This window comes from Ahaetulla prasina, chromosome 5, assembly GCF_028640845.1.
Source record: "Ahaetulla prasina isolate Xishuangbanna chromosome 5, ASM2864084v1, whole genome shotgun sequence".
NCBI lineage: Eukaryota > Metazoa > Chordata > Lepidosauria > Squamata > Colubridae > Ahaetulla > Ahaetulla prasina.
This window is the reverse complement of record NC_080543.1, coordinates 58,972,672-59,000,124: the sequence shown is the minus strand read 5'-3', so window position 1 is coordinate 59,000,124 and position 27,453 is coordinate 58,972,672. Positions and strand designations below refer to the sequence as shown.

The following is a 27,453-nucleotide window of genomic DNA, read 5'->3' as shown; positions in this document are numbered from 1 at the left end:
TTTGTGCAGGGTGCCGTATAAATCTTAAAGACTAAAAAAGGAAATTAGGAATGTTTTCCTTCTTTTACAAGAGGTCCTGCTTACTGGTATTGCATGTTGACCATTTGCTGCTAGTACTGAATCACGCAATTGCCCATGAACATGCATTGAAAAACAAGAGAAATACTTAATTTTGAGCATGGCAATTTTATATTTTTCATATGGAAACAATGCAATGTTTGTTTTTGGATAAAGATGCTTTCAAACACAAACTGAAATGTCACAATGCATATCCTTTTCTTTAGGATTGTCATTGACATTGAATCCTAGAACATTCAATTATAATGCTGGGTAAAATGGATCAGTTCTCAGTGTAAGGCAACTCCCTCCCTTCCTCCTTCCCTCCCTCCCTCTGCCAGGCAATCAAATGAAGATGTGTTAATTGAAATGTGTGTGAAGTGAATAGTTTTGCCAGTCCCCAAGACCATTTTTTTTTATATTCAGCAGTTACCTACCTTTGCAAGTTTCAGGGCATTGATTTGATGCTATTTTATTATGTATTTGTTTTCAGGTTAACTGTTTCAAATCTTCATTGGGGCTATTGGTTAGTCATTATACTCACGATCTGCTCCAGTTTTAGAAAACTGCAATATCTGTTTTCCAAGTACTTGTATCTATTCTAACATTTTCAAGATAGTAACTGAGTTCCCCACATGGCTTCCAGATGGAAACATACTGGTTTTGTTAGCCACCTTCGAAGCAGCCTGTCAACCAGGTTCTTTCTCAGAAACAAATAAATTGTCTAGTGTCTATTGCATTTCCTTTCAGGCTGCACTCTCCACTTTAAACTTGGCTATGTTTCAGAGCAATCAAAATCCAGTCAGCCATTGTGCTAACTCCATATGTTATATTTCCATACAGAGGAATTTCTATGCAGAGGAAGTTGGAAAAAAAAACTAATCTTAAATTGTATTCAGAGTGATGCGTCAAAGATCTTCTTGCAGGTTTTCCATCTGAACAGAAGTCATTGATCAGATTGTGGGGTTTGTGGCATGAAAGTTGTGAGCTAAATATTGCAATTATGTTATGAGAAGTAAGTCATGGTATAAAGTGAATTGAGTCAAAAATAAATTGCATCTTGCTGGGCATAGCAGAAACAATAATTCCCAGGATAAATGTTAATTATTGGAATTCATTTTACATATTAAAAAGTTATTAGGATCTCAATTTTCCTTTTCCCAAAAACAGGTAACTGGTGCCTTCCTGATTTATTCAGCATACCAGCTTTCATTGGGAAAGTAAGTTGATTGGTAACTTGTTAATAAGTTATTATAGTCCATCTCTTCTAATTTATAGTCCACTGTAAACTCTGTGTCACTGAGCCAGATCTTAATACTTAGTTTCTGAGATATATAAAATGGCTGCAGTAAGGTGATAATTACTGAACAGATTTGAAAGGTCTCAAGTTACTTGGCTCTGTGTCTACTTTAAAATATATTGGCCAGGCAAGATTTTTTGTGTCTCTTGGTTCTAGAACTATAACATTAGTTTCAATAACTTTTGTGTTTTTTTTTCTGTTAAACCTTTAAAAGTCCATGTAATCGACTTTTTTTGGCCCTGGGGTGAATACTGAAGAAGAATAAATCATTGTCTTTAATGAATAAAGCTGACATAAATGTACCTCTGTTTTGATCTAATGATAAAAGAGTGCTCATCTTCCAATACTTTTTTTTTATAAATGTTAACTAAAATATTATCTGAAAATAATCTTAATAGTGAGAAAAGCGAACCTCCTCCTGCCCCTCCCAATGGTCTATGACAGAGTGTCAAACTTGTGACGACACATCGTCATATGATGTATCGCAACTTTCCCTCCCTTTGTTAAAATGGGGATGTTGGTAGCCAGTGCATATCGCATCCAGCGCGTGGGCCATAAGTTTGCACCCCTGGTCTATGACCTCAATAAACTTACTTTTCACATGAGCGCTTATTTACTAAACTATATTTCACATACTGTGGTTCATAAAATTACCACTGATTACATCCACTCTTGTAGCATACAATATATTTTATAACCTAATAGGGCCAATACAAATAATATGATCATAAAAGTAAGTTACATTTCAGAAGAAAGTAAGTCATGTCCAAAATTGCTGTATACTGTTCCTTATTTGAACCTAGGGATTTCAAGATTCAGCTTTGTGGTTTGAGACTATCTATAGTTTTGCATTCAGAACAAATAATCAATAAGCAAAACTATATACAATAAAGTGAACTCTGGATAAGTAATGAATTAAATGAGGACTCAGATCGTTGGGGGCAATATGCTGACTCTAAGCCATTTAGGGCTGTAAAGCACAGTGAAGCGCTATATAAGTCTAAATGCTATTGCTATTACAATAATTGATCTGTTCCATCTTGGGGCCTCAATAAAGTGCCCTGATTGTTTTTGGTTCTTTTATATATGCTGAATATATTCATACATTTTGTGGTACATATGCAAAAGGATAATCTCTGTTTAATTGCCTCTCAGAAGGATATATTTGATCTGCTTTTATTCAGCAGGGATATGAATTTGTCCTTTATTCACCAAACTCTCATCTTTCTGTTCACAGTCCAGAAAATACAACAAACTCTGCCTGCAGGACAATTGATATATCCCTTCCTAACACCAACCAGCTGCCCCCATATCATATGGAAAATTCACTGAAATGAAGGCTGATATATTAGAGGTTTGGGGAACCAATTCAAGAGGAACTCTCTAGATCAGCATTTCTCACTCTTGCCAATTTTAAGACGTGTGGACTTCAATTCCCACAATTCTCCAGCCAGCATGGAATTAAAGTTCACACATCTTAAAAATTGTCAAGTTTGAGAAACACTGCTCTAGATTGATCTGATGTGGAGGCAAGTCTCATTGTTGATATTGAAGTAAATTGGGATAAAATGAAATTGTTCCTTAAAACAAAACATAGGCACAGGTAAAAATAAATTAAAAAATGATCAGACTTCATGCCAAATAAACAGCTGGAAATTTTTACTTGTATTCATTTATATAATGCCAGCCATTGATCCATTTTCTTCACTTTATTGTCCTGCTTGCTATAGTTCTACCTCATTCAAACAAAAGGCTAACCATCAGCCATGCAAAGGTTTCCGCCTCTGTTTGAAATCGTATGACATCTAACAAATCAAAAAAATATGATGGTAGATTTTATTACTGTATATGATTTTCTAATCAATTTCTTTTCTTTTTGACAGTTTCTTGAGGTGGTGGATCATCATAAAGAAAAGTTATTTCATCTATTTAGACCTAAAATTGGTTTAACTGACTATTTCTGTTTGTTTATGATTGATCTATGAGGAGGCATTTCAGTCCCACTGTAGCAGGAAAGACCTACTTTGGCTCTTGTCTGTTAAAGCAGCAAATCTTTCGACTTTGTGGACTGCTGACAGTGAGGGGGCGGGGAGAGGGGATGGTTCTGCATGAGCAGGGTGAGCGGGTGAGCGCACGCAGCTACATTTGCACCTATGGCAAGCGCCCACCACTCACACAAATGGAGATTCATATGCAAGTGCATGCACTTGCCTCCTTGTGCAAGTGGAGTGCATGCACGAGCAAGCGTGCCTGCTACTTGTGCTGCTCGGTTCTAAACAGGTCACAGTTGGGGACCCCTTGGCTAAAGAATTTTAGCTGGTGGGGTCCAGGAGAAGAGCCTTTTCTGCAGTGGCTCTCTGGAATATTTTCCTGCTAGAAGTGAGATCCTCCCCCTTCCACTTCTTCTGGAAGAGCCTGAAAACCTGCTGGCTAGCCTGGGGCACCCATAGGAGTGCACTGTGGGGATGGTTGATAGGGTAGAGAGAAGTTCCCCATGCTCATGTTGCCCCACTTCTTACTTTTTACTTTACTACTTAATTCTCTTAATTTTAATCACTTTGTATTTATTACCTTTATAACCCTTTTATTATATTGTAAGTTACCCAAAGTCACTGTATCAGTGAGATGTGTGGCATGAAGAAACAGTTGGAAGAAAACGTCCATCTGAGTTCAGTTCCAAGTGGGGAAAAAGACACTGGAAACATGTAGACTGTTTGGAAAAATGGTTTAATGGTGGTCAGGATCACATGGTTTGAGTTCCTGAACAAAAAAGGGATGAGATACTGAGCGTGCCTTGGTTTTATGCTTTCTCTGAGCTTTGAACTTCCTGGGGCACAGGACGGGTATCCTGATTGGTTGTCAAACCCCCAGGGGGTGGGGGTCTTAGCTAGCCTTGCTGGCTGATGTAATCTTCCCAGGTGCCATGTGGTGAGTTTCTGTTGCTAGATGGGTCCTATTGTGTTGCAGATGTGGTGACAAAGGTGGGGAGAATGAGTTTCTGCCTCTGACCCACTGACAAAGGTGGGGGGAGGCAGGAAGCTGCAGGGAGTTGCTTTGTCCTTAAAACATGTTTCTCCATTTCTCATCCAGGGAAATATAATATTCTGCCTTTTTAATATTTTCTAAAATATTTCATTCTTCTTGGAGAGGGGTGGGTGCTAACTTCCTACACAACAAACAAATAAAATCTAGGAGATGAAGACCCTTCATTCTGCCTTCAGTAGCAGTTTTTCTTTGTCACCAAAGGCATCCTGAAACCATGAGATTTATAACACAATCCTGGATTGGCTGAGTAAATTCACACACACACATTGCTATAGCAGAAATAGATTGGAAAAACCCAATGGCAACAACAAACAGAGAAGCAGCCAGTCTATTGAAGCTAGGCCTTGGAGGAGAAGTATGTCTCTCCCGAAAATATTAACCGTGCCCAAAAAATGGAAAGAAACCAAGAATCAGTTTCCTGGCGACTAAAATTGCCTAAAAGAATTTATTAGCTGCTCAAGGTCCCTATGGTGGATTTGGTTCATTGAAGGGTAGTCAGGAATCAGGCCTTCTCAAATCACTAAGGCTGCCTTTTAGAAGGCCTGCCTGTACTCTTAGACATTTCTCGAGTGGCAACTACAAATTGTATTACCAGTCTGCCTTTTAGAATGCTTTTGAAAAAGGAATATTGTTTTAATATTTGGAGTTTAATTGCATTGTGACTGCTTGCTTTATTGTTCTTACTGAATATTGTTAGTTTGTGTGCAATGTAGATGCCTTTGGGTGAAGCATCTACACTGGTAATAACAGGGTATCCTCATATTTAGGTTTTACTCTAACCCAGAAGTGGAAAACAACAATGCTATACGTTCCAGCTGAAACCCTCCTGGAAGAAACAGCTACCAATAGAAATGAGCTCATAATTTTCTGAGACATTATTTCATCATTATATTATTATATTATTAACCTTGTTATATTTTCATGCCTTTTTCATAAGAATGTGTGGCTGAAGTAAACCAAAAGGTCTTTCAGATAGCAATTCATTTCCAAAATATATTTTTAGCATCTAGCAGTAAATGTATTGTGAAAAATGCACAGGGAATAGAAAAGATATAATAAGGTGTGAAGTAAGGAATGGCAGTACACATTAGCTCACCATGCATAATTGGGCTAAATGGAGAAAAACATGAAAGCTCATCTGAAATAACTGCATTCCTTTTAAAATTATGATATAGGTTTAATACTATCAGCTACTGTACTATGTATCTTAGAAACCAGAGACATTACATCATGGTATATTGGCTGTAAACCCAGCAAAGTACCCCAAAGAAATAGCATCCGTTGACAGGAGCCTGGCAGTCTTAACACTGGCAATAAATCAGTTGGCAAGAGGTGTTAGGTTGCCTTTGCCAATTGTTCTGGCTGTGTATAGTTCAGTTCAAGCCAAATCCTGCTCTGTGTGACAGAGAAAACGATAAATAGAGCTTCACTCTGATATATTATGCTGAGGAAAATACTGATGTGATGTCTACAAAGTATAAAGCATCCAATTTATCCCAATAAACCACACCATTCATACACCCTGAGTAATCAGCATGAGAGTCTCTCTATAAGGTCTCCGTTTTCAAACATGTGCTTGGACTGTTTTAGCCTAATCTGACCAATTATGGATGCATAATCTTATGACCTAAATATATTGCAATTCCTCCCAATTTGATACTTTCCAGATGCATTGAACTACAACTCCCAGAACTCCCAACCAGTTCCCTCCTGGCTGTCAGAATGTTCTCGACTAAAGGTGCAAACTATTTTTTGAGCAGAAAGTTAATATATTAGGAACATTTGGGGTATAATATCTGACATACTGTACCTATTTTCTAAAAACAAGAAATGTATTGCATCAGATAAGTTTCATAGATAAAACCACTACCTCCATTAACAAACAAATAAACATTGGAAGAGGTTCTCAAACCTTAATATAACCCTAAACCCAGCTTTTTTTTGCTCTCCCTCCCTTGAAAGTGTAATGTCATTCATTACTTTATATCTGTCATATAAACTGCACCACAGATTTACCAAGCATAGCATTAAAGTTGACATAATTTGTGCAGTCTACTAAAAAGTGAATGATTTTACCATTGAAACTTAAAATTGAAAGTACAAGCTGAGAACATACCAATGAGCACCTCTATTGTTTACCTATTCCTGGAACAATGTTTGCCAGCTAAGAATCTGAGTTAGTATATTATTGTCAGTTCTATTTTGTATTATCAAGTAGAATGTTAATCTACTCACTGAATATGAATATCAATCTATAATTTATCTGTCTAAATTTTGGAGCAATGATTTAAAATTTGAATATTTCACAAAATACAAAATCTAGGATCTTCAAACATTAACTTAGTGAATTTGGAAAGGTAGGTATATGGAATTTGTGGTATATAATCCTAAATACCTCAAGAATTTTCCAAGTATTATCTTGTGACTAGAAATGATTTTCATGCTCTAAAATATATTAATCACAGTAAGAGGGTGACTGCAGCTCAACCTTGCATTAACACACCTGCAATGTTGCCTACAACAACAATGTATTCTAAATTATGGGAGATTCTGTGTAAGCAATATCCTCTTACATTTCTCCTTACTGTTGTCTAGCTTTTTTAAGGTACCTGCTTGCAAGCAGATATCAATACAACTCAAAACAGAACAATTCACTGACAGATATAACTGCCTGGTAACATATTTAGGCACAGTACTTCATTTTTGCGAATAAAGTGGTAGTCTTGCTGCCCATTATACACACAGAGAAATTCAGCTAATTATTACTTATAGATGAATATCAGTTCATGTTTCATATTTATGGTCAACCCTCTGAAGAGGCTGGGAATTGAAATCCAACACACTGAGATGATTGCATATATCACAACAATAAAAGTCTTGTTCTTAATTTAACTTTTCCTTCCTCTATTAAGGGCCTTGGTCCTCAATGATGAAATTCCTTGGCAAGAACAAGGCATGGAAAGTAGGCAGCCTGATTATTTGTCATATACAATTTCTGTTTATTGAAGAGTTTTAAAATTACACCTAGAGTGCCTTTGGAGCAATTTCCATCGGGAGGAGTGAAAAATAACAATTGAATCAGGCAACTGGAAACAATCAGCAAGCTTGCAAGCCATATAAGCAGTAGCAGAAAAAAATACTCTCTGTTTGGGACAGTTATAGACTAGCTATAGTCTAAAACTGATTTAAAATATGCTTCCCTAGACAATGCTTAATATCCTCAATTATTGTTTGATTATCCTTATCCCTTCTTAGGGAGAACATAGCAGAGTAGATCCATTAAATTCACACTAGAGCAAATGTTTCTGAAAATATCTGAAATTTTAGAGAGAGCAGGGAAGTGTTAAGCTTTTCCCCTAAGATGTATTTCCGAGTTATGTTTTGTTCTTAAGAATTATTTTCCAAGCAACTGAAGGGTAGTATGTTATAGGCACCATTAGTGATTTATGTGTAAAAAGCAGGATATGTTGAAGTAATAACACCTCTTAATAATTTACTTTAAGAATAAAGATGAGCATGAAAGTGGTTATGAATGTTGATAATTATAGACGAGTGCTATTAACATCAGCTTCACAAAATAAATAATTTACAGATAAAACTAATATTTTTTTAATAATAAACATTTGGTGTGATATAAATTATGTCATATATGACAACACATGATTTAATAATGTCAGTGAAGAATAAGATACTGGAAAGACAGTTTTGCCAAAATAATTTTGCAATTGTGGGTGTCATTTGGATTTTGGTTACAAGGGAAATTGTTGAAAAGCTTCAGTAAAATATATGTTGATGGGATGATAGGGAAGAATTCAGAAACCTCTATGCTAAATCTTTTGCAGATGGTAGACAGCTTAATTATTCTGGTAAACCTCTCTCACATTTTTGGAAAACTTTGAGTGTAATAATACAAATTACTGAAATTGACAAAAATAAGCTTCAAGTTGTACATGTCACAGGGATTCTGCAGAATTACAACAGAGTTGTTTGGACTTCAAAAGTGTATTATAAAGCTTCCTTTCTTCTTTTTCTTTCCCCTACTTTACCTATTTGAATTCCACAATGATTTGGCATATATTATTTATACCAGAAAGTGACAGAGACATGAAATTTAGTAACATGATTAAGATAAGTAAATATGTCTGTAATAGGCCCCCAAACTGAACTCTTCTAGTAAAAATTGTGACATAGTTCACAGCTGTACAAATTAACTAGAGAAAACACTTTGGGATAGCTTTAGCCTATTACAAAACTTATTAGGAGGAGCATAACATAAAGGAAACATCTCATAATGTCATTTTTGTATGCTGATTCATGCTGTAAAGTTGTGATCACACCAAGTATTCCTCTGTATTCTTAATATACTTTAATGAGTGTTTATACCCATAAAACATTTACAAATCTAAACTAAGTGTCCTATTATAAGAAACCCAGTATATTAAGTAGGGTGTTGATGAATCTCCTGTCACTTCGTAAGAAAATTTAATAACATTTCAGAAAGTCATGACTGTGGGAAGGTAAAATGACAGATTTGGAAGGAAACATAGGGATCATGAAGCTCAACTTCCTGCATAGTGCAGGAATCCAGTTAAAATCATCCCAGAGTGATGTCTTGTTCATCATTTGCTTGAAAATATCTAGGGATAGAATGCCCATACCTGCCTTGACTCTTTCTCTGAATTTGCCTAATGAAAGCTATCCCTGGAGAAATTCTTGTTGTTTCACCAAATAAACACATTGGTGCCCATCTATTTCCCATGTGATCTCATGAAATCAATCCTTTCCCATGAGCATTCTTCTTGGTGGATCTCTTAAATCACCTGTGACTTGCCAATAAGCAAACTGCAAAACAGAACTGTGGCTTTGTAAGAAGAGAAATTTCTTCTCTGACCTACTTTTGTTATTTTGGAGCGCTGCTTCTCTATGCATGTTATTAACCTACCTGGGTTGTTTTTATTTTTCTCTTGCAAAAATCCTATAAAGAATCCTTTGATGGTCTTAAGGACTAATAGTTTGATTGTGGCAATTCTGGCTAAGACAAACTTCCCCAACTTTGCTCCCTGGAGCTGTCAAGTCATAATTCAAATCCCATAGCAGATTTAATATTATTTCTGGAAATAAACAGTAGCTTTGGTCATGTAATTCATCTAAGTAAAATCAAATAATGTGCTATCAAAGTAAGTCTAAAGTCTGGTTTGTGTCAGTGTAATTACAGCAGCTACTTTCACAAGCTAATCTGTCCTACTATGCTCCTCTCCATTATAATTGGGTTGGGGGAAAAAAAACCTAGAGTGAATAAAAATAATAATATCCATACATTAATTGTCAACATGGAATGACTCTCAGAGCTAATCTTCTGTAACTTTTGCTATTTAAGGGGCAAGAACCATTGTTTCCAATCTTATAATATTATTTGCTCCATTTGTTTAGTTATATTGCATAACTCATCAGACCCCAAAGGCCACAGAAGAATATAACAAAATCCACTAGAATGTTCCCTTAGAATAGATTAACATTCAGTTAGACTAACTGAAGTTCCAGTCCCAATTCTCCTGCTGATTTCAATAAACCCCAAAAGTGAAACTGGAAAAAATGCAATCTTTCGAAAAGACTCAAGTGTTTTCAAACCTGTGATAACTATGAAAAATGCTCTTTCCTAGTTTTGAGTTACAAATGGAGATGCCTAGGAGAATACTGTTGGATGGAAAATACTATGGGCTTTTTGGAAGGAGATCTATGCTTTTGTATGTTAGCGCTAAATCATATTTGGGATTTCTAAATTTGAATATAGATGAGTTAGCCAAGGGGGCTTCCACAGAGCATTTCTACTTCCTAATCTGTTAGAAAGTAATGTCTGACTGGCCTGCAAACTTCTTCATTTCTGCAAACCACAAACCACTGAGAACTTCCAGAAATATCCACCCAGCTGATCAATAAGATAAAAGAATATCATTCAGGCAATATCAATAACTGGCCACTGCTGATACTGAAGCTAAAAATAAAGACAAAATCCAAACCAACAATCCCCATCCAGTTAAAACACATAAAATAAACTGCTAGTTCAATCATCCCTAGTTTCAGAACATGTTCTGAGCATATATCTGGTAATTAGTATTCACATGTACAACTCAATAGTTACTTTAAGCTTGCAGGTTACAAAATTCATTGTAATATAACCAATTTCATTGTATACAAGATGTACAATGACAATAAGACTATACTATACTAATTCTATTTTCCTGCTTTAAAAGTTCATGTAAATTGTCATGATGATAGCATTATAAACATTTTGCAAGTAGGTGCTTTTCCCATGTTACTGCAATGATTCAAGTGGGTCAGCAGTTCTCAGAATAACAATTACAGATTGATACCCGGAAAAGGATACAGAAGCTCTACTATGACGATAGTAAAGGACATAACAGTTACCCTGAGTTCAGAATCAGCATGAGACAATAAAAATAAAATCAAACTACCTGTTTGATTACAGGTAGTCCTTAGCTTACAACAATTCATTTAGTGACCATTCAAAGTTACAATGGTACTGAAAAAAGTGATTTATGACCAGTTTTCACACTTATGACTGTTGCAGCATCCCTATGGTCACATGATCAAAATTCAGATGCTTGGCAACTGGTTCATATTTTTGACAGTTGCAGTGTCCCAGGGTCATGTGATCAGCTTTTGCAACCTTCTGACAAGCAGAATCAATGGAAATCCAGATTCACTTAACAATCATCTTACTAACCTAACAAATGCAATGATTCACTTAATAACTGTGACAAGAAAAGTCATAAAATGGACAAAACTCACTTAACAAATGTTTCACTTAGCAACATAAATTTTGGGCTCAATTATGGTCATAACTTGAGGACTACCTGTACTGCAAAAATTAATTCTATTTTATTTTTTTTAAAAAATAGCAGAAATAAGCTAATTTAGCAGCTGAAACTGATACTGAAATTAAGCAGATACCAAACTGTTTCTGGACTGCTAGAAAACCTTTCTTCGTGCCACTAGCATTTCATCTGAGCTTCATTCTTACGGATATTTCATTCAATGAAGCATTTTGTTTGTTCTGGATACTCATCTAGCTATAGTTTAGTTGGACCACTCTTCAGCTTTCGGGTCAGTGTAACTGAATTTCTCTGACACCACTAGATGGTGATTGTACTCTGTATTGGCGACTGTATTTCATTCTGCCTTATTTGCTTTTCATTCTATATCATGACTCTCAAAACCAAATTAAAAAATATACCATGTTTATTTTAACACATGTATATAGATATTGAAGTCATGTCTAGCACTAAAACTATTACATCGTAAATTTCTCTAAAATGTTATTAAATACAGTAATCTCATGAGTGTATGCCTAAATGTTTCCAATGTAATACAATACTTACTGAAAAACATCCCTGCTGGGAGTACTAAACAGCACATCCACACTGAAGATAAGTCCTACTTATTAATCAGGGATACTGAAGTAGCAATTTCTTTGCTCAAAACTCCAAGTGGTTAGAAGGTAGGTAGGTAGGTAGGTAGGTAGGTAGGTAGATAGATAGATAGATAGATAGATAGATACTATTATGATTGGAAAAACTCAAAACCATATACATTTTATAAATATAGTAATTATTAGTATATAGCCCATGACCCAAGTAGCTCCTTGCCTTCAGTAAATAATCCACAGATCCCTGCCACTAAAGTTCAGAGGCAGCTGAATTATACAAATGTAATTTTTTTTACAGAGGGCTAGCACTAGCAGAGGGCTAGTATTAGTAGCGCCAGAAAGAATGAAGCTGGGTCAGAGCCGAAAGGACACTCAGCTGTGGATGTATCTGGTGGTAAAAGGAAAGTGTGATGCTGTAAAGATCTATACTCCATAGGAACCTGGAATGTAAGATCCATGAATCAAGGCAAGCTGGGCGTGGTCAAACAAGAGATGACAGGACTGAACATCAACATCTTAGGAATCAGCAAACTAAAATGGACAGGAATGGGTGAATTTAATTCAGATGACCATCAGATATACTACTGTGGGCAAGAATCCCTCAGAAGAAATGGATAGCCTTCATAGTCAATAAAAGAGTAGGAAAGAAAGTACTGGGATACAATCCCCAAAATGACAGAATGATCTCAGTTCACATCCAAGGCAAACCATTCAACATCATAGTAGTCCAAGTCTATGTGCTGTGCCTCATCCTCCCTCCTCTCCTCAGCCAGGCCCCTCCTGTCTCCTCCCGGGCCTGCTATCAGACTCCGAGTCTGATAATGAAGATGAACAGCCTGTCATGCCTCCAGCCCCCAGCCCTGGCCCCATGCCCGGACAGGATGTCAGGAATGAACAAACAAACCTCACTCATACGGCGTGTGTTCCTTTGGCTCAGCCATCAGAGGAAGTCAGCCACGGATTGGAATTACTCGGGCCTACTCCTTCTGACCCCTCCCTTTCTCAAACAGCAGAAGACAATTCAAAGTGGGAGGATCCTCGCTTCCGGAGATCTGAGAGGCGACACTAGCAGAAGGAAGGGAGGGGCAGGCCTGGATAAATGCTGAGTCATGGAGCCACATCCCACAGCCTATATAAAGGACCTGCTTGAGTCAAGCAACCTTGAGTCAAGCAAAGTCTCATCTAGTTTGCTGAAGTCGCAACTTGGACTCCTGCCTGCCCTGAGAAACCTCGGAGGAATTTGGCAAAGCTGCAGAGGCTTCGTTGCCATGCCTGATATGGACTTCCTAGACCCGGTTGTCGGAGGGGGAGGGGGACACGACACTATGCCCCAACCACTGGTACTGAAGAGGATGAAGTTGACCGGTTCTATGAAGCCCTACAGCACTTTATAGAATTAACAACAAAAAATGATGTCCTTATCATCATAGTGGATTGGAATGCTAAAATAGGAAGCCAAAAGATAACCGGAACAACAGGCAACTTTGGCCTTGGAGTACAAAATGAAGCAAGGCACAAGCTGGTAGAATTTTGTCAAGAGAGTACGATGCTCATAGCAAACACTCTTTTCCAACAACCCAAGAGATGACTCTACACATGGACATCACCAGATGATCAACACAGAAATCAGATTGACTATGTACTCTGCAGCCAAAGATGGAAAAGCTCTATACAGTCAGTAAAAACAAGACCAGGAGCTGACTGTGGATCAAATCAAGAGCTTCTCATTGCAAAATTTAGGCTTAAATTGAAGAAAGTAGGGGAAAGCACTAAGTCACTCAGATATGAACTAAATCATATCCCTGATGAATATACAGTAGAGGTAACAAAAAGATTTAAGGAATTAGATCTGATAGAGAGAGTGCCTGAAGAACTATGGATGGAGGTTCTCAACATTGTACAAGGGGTAGCAACTAAAACCATCCCAAAGAAAAAGAAATGCAAGAAAACAAAATGGTTGTAATATCTGAGAAAAGAAGGGAAGCAAAAGGCAAGGGAGAAGAAGAAAGATACACCCAGTTGAATGCAGAATTCTAGAAAATAGCTAGAACAGATAAGAATGCCTTCTTAAATGATCAGTGCAAAGAAATAGAAGAAAACAATAGAATAGGGAGGACCAGAGATCTCTTCAGGAAATTGGAGATATGAAGGGAACGTTTCATGGAAAGATGGGCATGATAAAGGACCAAAATGGCAGGGACCTAACAGAGGCAGAAGAGATTAAGAGGAGGTGGCAAAATTACACAGAAAAACTATAGAAGAACAAGCTTAATGCCCCTGATAACCACAATGGGGTGGTCATTGACCTCAAGCCAGACATCCTGGAATGTAAAGTCAAATGGGCCTTAGGAAGACTGAGCAACAACAAAGCTAGTGGAGGTAACAGTATTCCAGCTGAGCTATTCAAAATCTTAAAAGATGATGCAGTAAAAGTGCTACACTCAATTTGCCAGCAAATTTGGAAAACTCAACAGTGGCCACAGGACTGGAAAAGTTTACATTCCAATTCCAAAGAAGGGCAATGTCAAAAGATTTTTCAAACTACCACACCATTGCACTAATTTCACATGCTAGCAAAATTATCAGGGGTGAAATGCTCCCAGTTCGGACCGGTTTGGCCGAACCAGTAGCGATGGTGGCCAGTGGTTCGGAGAACCAGTAGCAATGGTGGTGCAAGGCTCCGTACACCCACCCGCTCATCGTTACTTCCTGGTTTTAACCAGGAAGTAACCTGTTAAGTCTGGGCAATGAAGAGGCAGGAGACGATGTAAGTGACAACAGCTCTTTGGTTTATTGTGAGAACCCAGCAAAAACAATAGGCAAACATCTCTCTTTATATAGTGTTTTGGCTGAGGCACCAGCCAATCAGGAACGTGTGTTTTCCTGCCCAATTTTCTCTCCAAAAATTCAAATACATTACACTCCTCCCCTCCCAGAAAACACTTAGCCCACTATTTACATAATATTCGCATATTATTTGGACACGTAGTCACTCAGGTAGACAGGGCGTCTCCTAACTCTTTCTGACCTGCGCAATTCATTCCCTGGAGGGGAGTCGAGCTGGTCGGAGGGACTATCTGTTTCTCCCAGCTCCTCCCTTTGGCCCTCCGGCCCTGGATTATTGGCAGAGTCGTCCCTGCTGTCTTCTGGAGTAACCGAGTGGCGTCGCTGGACTTCTTCATTTTCAGATAAGTTCTCCGATCGCCTCGGGTTTGAGCTAGCTGTTGGTTCAATTGTTTGGTAGTCAGGGTCTGGTTGTTTGGTTTCTAGATTGGTTTGTATTCTTTTTCGTAACTGATCTATATGGCGTTTCCAAACTCTGCCATCCCCCATGTCCACTAAGTATGATTTGGGGTTTGTCACCCCTACAATCTTTCCCCCTAACCACGAGGGACCCCCGCTGTAGTTGTGTGCCCACACAAGGTCGCCTGTGGCCATTAGTCTGGTTCTGTCCCTTGTAGGTTGATACCCACCAGGGGAGTATGTCGGGTTTAGTCTGTCTAAGGGACACCGGAGCCTCCTCCCCATTAATAACTCCGCTGGGCTGCGGCCAGTGGTTACACAAGGTGTCCCATGTTGCGCTGCTAGGAAGGTGTCAATTTTGGTTTGCCAATCTCCTGGGCTAATTCTTGATAGTCCTCCTTGGCACTGCGCACAAAACGTTCTGCAAGGCCATTCGTAGCCGGATGGAAAGGCACTGAGAGGGCATGGCGGATGCCCACTTCGGCCAAGTACCCGTCAAATTGAGTGCCGTGAATTGTGGCCCATTGTCTGACACTGTAGTGTCTGGCAACCCGTGTGTCACAAATAGTTGCCGCAAAACTCTAATTACGGCTTCTGCTATCGTGGTTTTCATTAAGATTATCTCCAACCACTTTGAGTAGGCATCTACGACAATCAAGAATGTTTGTCCGTGAAAGGGTCCCGCAAAATCTATATGGATTCTTGACCAAGGTCCCTGGGGCTTTTCCCACTCCCTTACTGGGGCTGTAGGGGGTAACGGTCTCGATTCTTGGCAATCTTGGCATTTTCCTACCCGGTCACTAATGTCTGTGTCCATCTGTGGCCACCACACATAGCTCCTTGCTAGACTTTTCATTCTCACAATTCCAGGATGTCCCACATGTAACAATTCTAAAACATGCCCTCGTAACTGCAACGGAATAACCACTCTATCCCCCCATAACAAGCAACCCCCTTGTACAGACAGTTCCAAATGCTTTTTTGTAAACTCTTTAAACTTTTCACCCGGTGCAATGGGCCATCCCCTCTGCACCCAGCCAATTACTGTACGGATAATAATATCTCTGTAAGATGCCTTAGCCACTTCGGCAGAAGTGACCAGGCCAGAGTCCAGAGAGTCAATTAATAAAATCGGTGTTTCCGGGGTCGGGTCTTCAATTGTGTCTGGCAAAGGACATCTTCTTAAAGCGTCCGCATGTCCCAAGTCTTTGCAGGCCAGTGAGACAGCTGGTAAGAATATGCTGCCAGGAATATAGTCCAACGGGTCAGTCTGGGAGACAATGCAACTGGTGTCGGACGGTCCCCCACCAAGAGTCCCAACAATGGTCTATGGTCTGTGATGATTTCAAACTGTCTCCCAAACAAATATTCGTGAAATTTTTTCACGCCCGAAACTATGGCTAATGCTTCCCGATCTAGTTGACTATAGTTCCTTTCTGTTGCTGATAGAGTGCGGGAAAAATAAGCAATTGGGGCTTCCATCCCGTTCGGTAATTTGTGGCTGAGGACTGCCCCTACTCCATAGGGTGAAGCATCACATACCAATAATAGGGGCAAAGTTCCATTATATTGAATTAGAAGGCTGTCGCTAGACAATAGCTTCTTAACAGCTTCAAACGCTGCTGCCTCAGTCCTGCCCCAAGTCCACACAGAATTTTTTGCTAGCAGTTTGTGTAGTGGTTTGGCCACAGTTGCCTTATTTTTTAGAAAAACCGCATAGAAGTTTAAGAGTCCCAAAAATGCTTGTAACTCTGCTTTGTTTTTTGGGGGTGGAGCCTTCCTTATTGCTTGCACCTTGCTTTCTGTAGGGTGGATGCCTTCCTTATCTATACGATATCCCAAAAATTCAACAGATTCTACTCCGATTTGGCATTTGTTGAGTTTGACCTTAAGTCCCGCAGTTCTAAAAATTTCCAGAACCCTTTGCAATTTCTCTCTTAATTCCCCTAAATCTCTGGCTGATACCAATACATCGTCAAAATAGGGGACCACTCCCGGTAGACCCTGCAGGAGCCATTCCATTAGGTTTTGAAATAACCCAGGGGCTACACTAACACTGAATTGTAGTCGAGTGCATTTAAAAGCGCCCCTATGTGTGACAATTGTTTGTGCTTCAGCTGTTTCGTGGTCAACAGCCTGTGCTAAGTCAAGCCTGTGCTAAGTCAAGTTTGGCAAAAATTTGTCCCGGTCCTAATGAGTGCAGCAGATGTTGTACGATGGGGACCGGGTAAGCAATGCTTTGTTGAGCGTTGCCTTATAATCAGCACAAATACGGACAGATCCGTCTGGCTTTACTGGGGTCACTATTGGTGTCTCCCACTTTGCGTGGTCAACTGGGACTAATATGCCCTGGTCTACTAGTTTGTCTAGCTCTTTATCAATCTTGGGCTTTAAGGCAAACGGAACCCTCCTCGCCTTCAGTCTAATCGGGGCTACTTGTGGGTCTAGATTGAACAAAATGGGAGTCCCCACATACTTGCCCAGGCTGTCCTGGAAGACGTCCTCAAATTCTTGCAACAGCTCCTCCTTTAGGTCGCCACCGATGCTGTGAACTCTGGTGATGCCCATTCCCAGGGTCCGGAACCAATCGAGACCCAGCAAGCTGGGCAGGTTTCCATCGACTATGGTGATCGGAAGTGATTTGTTGAACCGTCCATACTTAACTTGAACCGTGGTGGTGCCTCAAACAGGGATCTGGTTTCCCTGGTAGTCTTGTACTCTCAGCTTCTGAGGCTGCAGCTGCAGTTGCGATTCTTTGGAGATTTTTGGTAATCATGTCCCAGGACATGATCGTAATTGATGATCCGGTGTCCACCTCCATTTTACACGATACTCCTTCTATGTAGATCCTGGTGAATATCTTTTTCTCCAGTCGTGTTGATGCGTGGCCCACTCGTACGATTGTGTGGTTTGACTTCGCACCTTTTTTGAATTGCCCAATTGCCGGTCGTCTCGCGGAACTGGGGTTTTGCTCATTGGCCGGTTTGATCTCAGTCCTGAATTTTTGGCGGCATGGTTGGGTAGCTTGACAAACTTGAGCTAGGTGCCCTTTCTTTTCACACCTTCGACAAATGGCATCTTTAAAACGGCAGTTCTGTCGTTGGTGTTGGCCTCCGCAACTCACACACTCGTCACGGTCGCTTCTCTCTGGTTTCCCGGTTTGGAAAACCTCTTCCTCATCTTCGCCTTCCCACTCCATCTGGATCTCCTTGCTGTGGACTGGTGCCACTTTCGCTGAGGAATTCGGCATGTTCGGCTTTTGCAGGGTTTCTGCTGCTTTGGTGGACATCTCGTGTGCCCTGGCCTCATCTAGGGCTATCGTTAGGGTCAGGTTGCTCTTTGAGAGTAGCCGCCTCTGTAGTCGGATGTCCCTGACCCCACAAATGAGTTGTTCTAGTAGGGTGTCCTCCAAGTCCCTATACTCACAGTGAGTCGCAGCTTTTCTAAAAGCGGCCATATAAACGCTGATCGATTCGCCCTCGTGTTGGACTCTTTCCCTCAGTTCAAACCTTTGCACGAACTTCGATGGCACCCAAGCGTAGTGCGCTCGGAGCGTTGTCTGGAGCACGGGCCACGGTACCGACTGGACCGGCGTTGGTTCCGACAGCGATTCGGCGGTATCGAAGACTTCTGGTCTGCAGTGGCTCAGGAAGTATGCATGCTTCCGATTGTCCGATAGCCCCTGCAGTTCGTTTGCCTCAAGGAAACACTCGAAGCGAGCCATGTAAGACCCCCATTTCTCTTTGGCTGGGTCGAATGGTGCTGGCAGGGTATAGCTAGACATCGCTATGTAGCCGCCCTCAACAACTGGCTGGGTTTGAAACTAAGTTTGCTCCTTCAGCTCTTTTCCTAGTCTCACTGCCCTCAAAATCCCATCCTCATCGCCAATGTTAAGTCTGGGCAATGAAGAGGCAGGAGATGATGTAAGTGACAATAGCTCTTTGGTTTATTGTGAGAACCCAGCAAAAACAATAGGCAAACAACTCTCTTTATATAGTGTTTTGGCTGAGGCACCAGCCAATCAGGAACGTGTATTTTCCCGCCCAATTTTCCCTCCAAAAATTCAAATACATTACATAACCTGTTTTTTGCCCTCTGTGCATGCAAAGAAGGGTTTACGCATGCGCAGAGGGTCCACCCGCACATGTGACATGTGCACTTCCGAACCAGTTGGGAAGATAAGTAGATTTCACCCCTGAAAATTATGCTCAAAATCCTACAAGCTAGGCTCCAGAAGTATGTGGACCGAGAACTACCAGAAGTACAGGCAGGATTTTGAAGAGGCAGAGGAACTAGAGATCAAATTGCCAATATACGCTGGATCATGGAGAAAGCTAGGGAGTTCCAGAAAAACATCTACTTCTGCTTCATTGACTATGCTAAAACCTTTGATTGTGTGGATCACAACAAATTGTGGCAAGTTCTTAAAGAGACAGGAGTGCTAGACCATCTTATTTGTCTCTTGAAAAACCTATATGTGGGTCAAGAAGCAATAGTGAGAACTGGACACAGAACCACTGATTGGTTCAAAATTGAGAAAGGAGTTTGGCAAGGCTGTATACTGTCACTCTGCCTATTTAACTTATATGCAAAGCATATCATGAGAAAGGCGGGGCTAGACAAATCACAAGTTGGAATTAAGATTGCCAGGAGAAATATCAACAACCTCAGATATGCAGATGATACCACTCTAATGGCAGAAAGTGAAGAGGAATCAAGAGAATCAAGAGGGCCTCTTGATGTGGGTGAAAAAGGAGACTGCAAAAGTTGCCTTGAAAAGTTGCCTCAACATTAAGACAACTAAGATCATGGCATCTGGCCCTGGCAAATAGATGGGGAAGAAATGGAGGTAGTGATAGATTTTATTTTCCTGGGCTCCAAGATCACCACACATGGGGACCACAGCCAAGAAATTAATAAATGCTCGCTTCTGGGGAGGAAAGCTATGGAAATCTAGACAGCATACTAAAAAGCAGAGACATCACCCTGCCAACAAAAGTGCATATAGTCAAGGCTATGGTTTTTCCAGTTGCAATGTATGGCTATGAAAGTTGGACCATAAGGAAGGCTGAGCACCAAAGAATTGATGACTTTGAACTCTGGTGCTGGAGAAGACTCCTGCGAGTCCCCTGGATTGCAAGGCGATCAAACTGATTAGTCCTAGAGGAGATCAACCCTGACTGCTCTTTAGAAGGCCAGATCCTGAAGATGAAATTCAAATACTTTGGCCACCTAATGAGAAGGAAGGACTCACTGGAGAAGATCCTAATGCTGGGAACAATTGAGGGCAAAAGGAGAATGGGACGACAGAGAATGAGGTGACTGGATGGAATCACTGAAGCAGTTGCTGTGAGCTTAAATGGACTCCAGGGGATGGTAGAGGACAGGAAGGCTTGGAGGAATGTTGTCCATGGGGTCGCAATGAGTCGGACACAATTTCACGACTAACAACAATATTTTATTGTTTTTAATGGTTTAAATGGTATCAATCATGTATAATTCTGTTTGGAATTGTATGTTTCAATGAATCCCTAAGTGAAAAGAAATTTACCCCACCTCTAGAATATACAAGATTAAATAAAAAATTTCTGGAAATGGGAATTTATATTTACGCAAGGCAAAGATGTAAAAGATACCTTCAAATCAACTATTATGTATTTATAGAAACAAAGTTAAAGATATTGAAATGGCCTTCACAGTCCCCTCATTTGAATATTATTAAAAATCTGAGGGAAGTTTTGAAACATACAGTTTCATGCAAAGAGGCCTGAGAATATTTTGAAACCAAGGTTCTATAAAGCAGAGTATGGGAAAAGTTCCCAAAACAGAAATCTCCTTACTGTAAGAAAAATTTGGAAACTATTATTGCTGCCAAAACAGATTTGGAAAGTATTGACTAAAAGAGGTTCAAACTTTAGCACCTGTCAAATTCACTAATTTTCGAATGGCTAACCAACCACACATACTGTGAAGAGCAAGTGTGCATTCAAAGTTGTGGAAATGCTTGTTTGACTTTGTACCAAGTGAAAGTTATGCCTGCTTCTATTCACATAGAGATTCAATGTATAATTAGATTAGGAGTAACTGAACATTTTCATGAAAATCTATGTTTCAATAAGCTTAATAAATCTATTTTAGTATGGAAAACATATCAAATCCATTTTTTTAAAAAGGGAAAAATGTGGTCGTGCCCCTCCAATTATGCCTTTTTTTTGTTCATTGGTGTTCTTCGTTGGAAAAATAGCATCTACTTCTCATTGCATAGATACCACTATTTCTTAATTTCCACTCAGTGATTATAAAATGAAAAGCTGTAAAAATTAGTGATCTTGTAAAACACTCCTGTACATTAGATAAAGAAGATACATTGTTTAAAATACTGAATTAAGTGCAGAAAACTTTTAGATAATACATTGGAATTTATTCTAGATTTTTTTTTTGTGACAGAACATTCTGTTTCAAAAGGGATGCTTGTGAACTGCAAGTGACCTCTTTCATTTTCACTTCTACAGTTATAAATGCAAAATCCTAGCTGTTTCTTTCTCAGTGCTGTGAATGCCTTTATATGGCACTGAAATGTGTGGCTTCTTTGAGATTTCCTCCTATCTTTAGAACTGTATCTGAAGTTGTATAGTATTGGTGACACATATAGAAATGACATGAATGATTCCATAATCTGTAAACTTTGGAAACTCCCTTTCCTCAGCTTTTGATACATTTCTTGTGACTGGGAGCATTTTTTTTGCAAAGGCATAATCAGAATACTGTAGACCAGGGGTGTCAAACTCATTTTCTCATCACGTGACATCACGGGACTTTTCCCCCCTTTGCTAAACCAGGGGTGGGCGTGGCCAGCACGTGACGCACCCAGCTTGCAGGGCGTGAGTTTGACAGCCCTGCTGTAGAGCATGTAAACATTGTTGTTCCAATACAGATGCAACTTGCTAAAGCCCCATGTCCTTTGAAAAAATCTCATATGAAGCCTAACATATGTGACTTTAGTAGACAAATGTGAAATTGCTGAAGGAAACTGTCATTTATGTATTTATTTGAAAAAAATTAGGTCATATTGTTTTCAGAATATAGTTCAGAAGTTTTGGGTGCTTCAACAATTGTGGGTACTATCAGCCCTGGAGGTTTTCTTTTGGATCTTCAGGGCTGCCACACTTAATCTGTGGGAAACTGGGAGGGGGATTTGTATGGAGTTGGTAGAAATATTTAGCCATAACAACATTCTTTTCTCTGCGAGTCAAGGACATTCAGCCTGCACCTGGAGTGGCGTGACTGGGAGGCATCCCCAATTGGGATGATGGATTGATTGGACCAAGCATGGACATGTGGGTGCAGGGGAAAGGACTTTCTTTTGGGTGGGGAAAACCCGAGAGCTTTCAGATTTGAGTTTTCCCAGATGTGCCAATATGACATCTCTAATAAAATGAAACTTTGAGGAACTGTCAGCCTTGGAATCTTCATTGGTTGAGGGTGTTACTTGGAACCCTGACAGGTGCTTCATCGCTGGATGTTTTTAAGAAGAGCCACTTGTCTCAAATTATAGGGTCTCCTGCTTGAGAAGGGGATTGGACTAGAAGATCTCCAAGGTCCTTTCCAGCTCTATTCTGAGAGAGAGGGACAGGGAGGAGAGAGAGAGAGAGAGAGAGAGAGAGAGAGAGAGAGAGAGAGAGAGAGAGAGAGAGAGAGAATTAGTAGTATCTAAAAAGCTTCTAGCACAATAGGCCAACTAGGCAAATGTACTAACTAGAATAGAACGGTGTTTTTTAAAAAAAAAGAAAAAAAGAAAAAAACCCCAGCAGTGACCAAGTCTTATTTACCTACTGAGGGGACCCCGGTCCTGGACTATTCCTAATGCAATACTTCCCAAGTATTCTTTCCATTGCAGGGAAAGGATCTCCTTCCAACTATTAAATTGCAAAATCTATCTGAAGAAAATGTGACAGTAGCACTCCAGAATCCATTCCTTTGCTTCATGCATTATGAAACCTGGGGGGTCACCAGCACTTCTAAGTCACTGTTTATCGCAAATAATGAATGGTACAATAATCTTCCATCATTGCAAGAAGTGGTTTTGACTTTTTTTAAAAAAAGATTCCGAATAAACTGATTAAAATTCACTTTCAACTTTTTAAAAATAATTTTCATCTAATCTTTTCAAAAATAACAATATTGTCAATAACCAAAGGTAGGTCTTCTGCCTAAACAAAAGCCTCATCTTTTGCTTATATAAACTTTGCATAAATAATTTAAAGCTACGGTACTGAAATGTGCACTTGCTCTGAACATAAAAAATACCCTATTACTAGTATGATTTCCTTATTTAATAGACTGGATAAAGAATTGTTCAATTCTCTTTGGGAATCATTGTTCTGATACATATGGACTTGACATGAAGGATTGTACCACGTTTTAAGGAAAATTGTGATTATATCATGATTTCGAAAGATCATCTGGTCTTAGAAAGCATATGGAGCTCTGTGAATGTTTTCTTATGAAAACATCACTGACTTAAAGCTGAATGCAGTGAATTGCCTTAACTATTAATAATTACTTTTCTATAATGAAAGCCTTTTAAAAATACATGCCTATATCAATGTAGTATACTGATCTCATAACAGTACACTACTGTTGTTTTGGAGAGAATTCAGGTGCATATGTCAATGTTACAAAATGTCAAGGATTAGCAGCCCATGGTGGTTTAGGTTTAGGTTTTCTCTTTTAAACAATTCTGAAGTGAAAACTGATCACAAAATTTAAAAATATAATTATGGCTTGGTAATCTGGAAAAACTGAATTAGAAATGTGAGCTAAGCAAAATTTTCTCCAACCCTTTATAAGAATGAGATGAAGAAACAATGCAAGTGAGTAGCATACTGTACATGCAAACATGAAAACTCATGTTACTGAGCTATTGTAATTTATGAGTGGAATACATTTAAAAATCTGAACAAATTTCAAAGGACTGTGAGTCCCTTAGTAAGTCGGCTAAGGCAGTGCAATCCACAACACATTTACAGTACTCCAGATTCTTCTTATATAATTGCTTTTTATTTTCAGTGGTATGGGTTTAGCTCATTAACATGAAGGCATGACTTTAAATAATCAGCTGTTAATGTTTGTTAATTAGCACGTGATTTTTTTACTATGATCAGAAACATCTATTTCCTCCTACATGCCTCTCTTTTTCTCTCTTGCTTAATATCCAGACTGAAGAACAGAATTAAGAAGCATAAATGCTTATCCTTTATTTGGGCAACCTACTTAACCCTTTTTTATTTTGCATTGTTACCTAATGCAAATGTTGATGTAAAGCACTGTACATAATTACTAGGCAGACAAATTCTCCATTTTTTCTTACCAGTTTTAACATAACATAACATAACATCAGAGTTGGAAGGGACCTTGGAGGCCTTCTAGTCCAACCCCCTGCCCAGGCAGGAAACCCTATACCATCTCAGTCAGATGGTTATCCAACATTTTCTTAAAAATTTCCAGTGTTGGAGCATTCACAACTTCTGAAGGCAAGTCGTTCCACTTATTAATTGTTCTAACTGTCAGGAAATTTCTCCTTAGTTCTAAGTTGCTTCTTTCTTTGATCAGTTTCCACCCATTGCTTCTTGTTCTACCCTCAGGTGCTTTGGTGAACAGCCTGACTCCCTCTTCTTTGTGGCAGCCCCTAAGATATTGGAACACAGCTATCATGTCTCCCCTAGTCCTTCTTTTTGTTAAACTAGACATACCCAGTTCCTGCAACCGTTCTTCATATGTTTTATCCTCCAGTCCCCTAATCATCTTTGTTGCTCTTCTCTGCACTCTTTCTAGAGTCTCAACATCTTTTTTACATCGTGGTTTTCATTCAGTTTGATCTGGGGGAAAATGCTTATTTACTTTGGACATTCTTTCAAAGCAAAAGAGATTTTCAGAGAAATTCTCAGGGGTAGACTGTGGTTCTTGCACAATTTAATTATAAGATGGCCAAGGAGGCTGTGTGAAGGTCTGTTTTTCCTTGAATCAACATGTCTTTTCACCAGCCTGAAGCCTGCTTGGCTTCCCAGGCTTCAAATCCCAAGAGAAGATACCATAAGGGAACTCTCCACCCCACCCCTCCCATCCCCGCAGCCCACACACACACACACCAGACTTTTTCAATAGTGGTACTGCTGTCATTGCTATGATGGGGACCTCCTCTTGAAATCTGGATTGGAGAATTTCTTTGAAAAACTTTGGAGAAATCATACACCCACCAATTGTTTGGTCCAGAAATACAGTGGAGAATTTTGAAAGCCTGTTTATACTTCTGTATGTAACATGAATACTGCTTTAACCAAGAGTTTTCAAGAAGCACAGATGTCTAGAAATAAACTACTCCAGAATGAAAAAAACCTAAAATCTGAATTACAGTGCATGTGATCAATGAAAGCCAAATCAAGATAACATTTAAATGCTTATTGAGACTATTGCTTTACAATTACCTGTGCATATTGTCAGTATCATTCTTTGGTATTCAGGCCAAAATTTTCCATATTCCATTCTGGCCAAAAGTTGGATGATGCTTCTTGAAAATCACCCCAGGATTCTTGGTTGTTGTTTTGGGTTTTTTTTTCCAGTCACAGGAGTAGTCTCAAAGGAATGCTCAATTTAAAAACTGCTATTCATACTCACAAATCATACCATTTTTGACTCATTACTTAAAAGCCACTGTAGTTGGAAGAAAGCTGGAAGAAAATTTGTTTTGTGACATCTAAAGTAATACATCTGGAAAAGTTAAAATGAACTCTGCACATTGTGCTTTAAAAAAAATTGCCGTAACTATAATTTGCATTTTGTTGGATACACTAATAGCCCTTTTACCAGAAGGAATCCATACAAGAGTAGCCTATCTCATTTCCATATGAAGACAGGATATATTTACATGTGTGAGTCATGCAATTCTTTGTAAATGTTGAAAGAAGGCTGAAGGAATGTTTTCATATTGGCTTTCCACAGCAGGGAAGATTATTCAGTCAGTAAACAGATACAGATTTAGGTTTCAATTTTGTAGACATTTACTTGGAAGTAAGATCTGTTGTATAAAGTTTCCCTGAAAATTTTTATTTAAAGAAAACATGACTTTATATTGAAGGAAGTGCTCCATGTTGCTTGCTATGCTATTATTCAAAATATATAATATGATCCAAGATGGCACCGCTGAAGGCTGCCTTGGTGAAATGCTGTCTAATGGTTTCTTTATTTTTAATTATTCTCTGCGACTCACTACGGAGTTCTTGCTCACGAGATCATCTGCTAAGAATTAAGCAACATTTCTTTAAGGAGCAGCTTTCTGTGATCTCACCTCCCTGTCTTTACAAACGCGGAGGAGATTCTAACACAGGAAGAAGCAATTTCCCCGAAGCTATGAATTACCAAGAAAACCAAATGGAGGAAACAGAGATGAGGTAAAAGGGCAGGAATTTTAAATAAGCTAAGGAATAGGGGAAATAGAACTGCTCTGCCTTCAATCTTCCTGACAAATTTATGTTCATTTGCTAACAAGATGGATGAAATACTCCTTTTAAACAGATGCAACTCTGTTTTTCACAGTGCAGCTGCCCTATACTTTATTGAAACCTGGTTACATGATGATATTGATGAAAACAGCATGCAAGTTCCAGGGTTTCAGATACATAGAGCAGACAGAATTGCAGAATCATCAAGTAAAAAGGAGGGATGAGGCTTATGTTTATATATCAACAGCAGCTGGTTTCAGGATATAACTATAATATATAAATTCTGTGATGAAAACTTAGAGTCTTTACTTATCAACTGTAAACCATTTTATTGTCCACGTGAATTCTCCTCATTTCTAGTAATTGCTGTTTATGTCCCCCCACAAGCCTGTATAAATGAGGCATTACGAACTCTATCTGATCAGATTATGCAGGCTGAATGGCCAAATACTCCAGTTCACTGGCCATTATTATGGGAGAACTAAACAAAGCAAACTTAAGGAAAGAGCTACCAAAATACTTTCAGCATGTCAATTGTCCCACTAGAGGCAAGAATACTTTAGATGATTGCTATACAACACTAAAAGATGCTTATCAGTCCTTACCATGAGCAGCTGTGGGATACTCTGATCATTGCATGATTTACCTTGTACCTGCTTACAGACAAAGACTTAAAACCACAAAACCAATAATTAAATCAGTGAAGACCTGGACTGAGGAGGCAAAGTTAAAGCTACAGGCCTACCTTGACTGCACTGATTAGAATGTTTTCAAAAGTACCTCTGCAGATTTAGATGAATTCACAGATACTGTAACATCATATGTCAGCTTCTGTGAAGACCTACTGTATGTGAACCGACCAG

At 39.2% G+C, this 27,453-nt stretch overlaps 1 long non-coding RNA gene and 1 pseudogene across 1 annotated transcript; one reads left to right on the top strand and one right to left on the bottom strand.

Moving 5' to 3' along the window:
* The first annotated feature begins 1,221 nt into the window (after positions 1–1,221).
* On the top strand, positions 1,222–11,760 carry LOC131200044 (uncharacterized). The gene is made up of 2 exons (XR_009155486.1): positions 1,222–1,277; positions 3,241–11,760. It is a non-coding gene; the product is annotated as an uncharacterized LOC131200044 (long non-coding RNA).
* A 1,854-nt stretch (positions 11,761–13,614) lies between these two features.
* Positions 13,615–18,342, bottom strand: LOC131199924 (uncharacterized protein K02A2.6-like; annotated as a pseudogene).
* Between the last annotated feature and the right edge of the window lie 9,111 nt (positions 18,343–27,453).